Raw genomic sequence first — 1,228 nt, 5'->3', positions numbered from 1 at the left:
TAAGTTCTGAAGAACTGAAATCAGAATTTGTGTGAAGAATTACAGAAATAGGCAGTCAACTTTTCGAGTTAAGAAATCATGTTCTGATGACTGTTAAGTTCTGAGATAAGTCTAAGTGCTGATATTAAATTCTGATTCTTTCCTTGACTTATTTGTGGTTAAAATCTTAAACAGTCTTAGTTTAAATCAGAATATATTTGGGTGGAATATTAACAGTTAATACAATTAGGGTTAGTGGTACACGTCCATGCACAGTAATATTTACTTGTTTCTTGTGCGCATCAAACCATGTTTTACACTTCCAATGGCTGTTTTTATTCTCCTCAGTCTAGGGAGACGAGGTAGAATTATTTCTACCTGTCAGCATTAAATTTTCCTTGCGTCTCCTGGCATTCTATTGCCTATATAAACCAACACTTCACTCCAGTCAGTACATCTCTAATTTTCTCTCATTTTCTCTCAAACTCTCAAGCTCTCAATCTCATCTATTTCTCTCTTCACAATCATGGTGAACTACAACTTAGCTCTAAACTATGATACTTTCTCTCTCACCATGAGCTGTCCAGATTGGCAGCATGAATGGCATGTTACTTCCATTCCTGATGAGGTTTGGGACTCTGTTCCCCAAGCGGTTCTGACAGACCTCTTGTTCTTCTATATGGATTACCATCGCCATGTTGAGCGACTGGAAGAAGAACGGTTGGAAGCTCTTCGACAACAGGAGCGAATCATTCGTCTCGCTGTTTTATTTGTAGAAAGTAGGAAGAAGAAATAGGATTTGTAGCTTAGGACAATCTTGTAATGTTGAGCTGTAATTTAAATTTCATGAATGTATTTTCTCAATATATTAATGGAATTTTCTATTTTTGCCAGATTTTGTCTCTGAGTTGTTTGAAATTCTGATATATTTTTTAAATCCTGATTTATCCATATTCTGATGACCATTTTATTACTGATACAAATCAAGTTCTGATTCTGACGTGACAGACCTGTTTACTTGATTTATTTTTTGGTCATTCTCTCACTTGGTGTATTTTTACAGAATATTGGTTTCGCAGTGAAAATGATTTAATAAGTGGGAACAGTTTAAAATTTTAAATTAAAACTGAATTACCTTAATTAATGGGATTACTTGGTAAGTGGAACGGTTTTTCCTTGAAAAACTGCATGTGATAAGTAATGATTACCGTTTTCCCGTGCCCATTAATTATTCTTTACTGCTGCATGT

The sequence above is a fragment of the Apium graveolens genome, chromosome 1 (assembly GCF_009905375.1).
Source record: "Apium graveolens cultivar Ventura chromosome 1, ASM990537v1, whole genome shotgun sequence".
Classification (NCBI taxonomy): Eukaryota; Viridiplantae; Streptophyta; class Magnoliopsida; order Apiales; family Apiaceae; genus Apium; species Apium graveolens.
The sequence above is the reverse complement of the archived record's forward strand: the minus strand, read 5'-3'. Positions refer to the sequence as shown.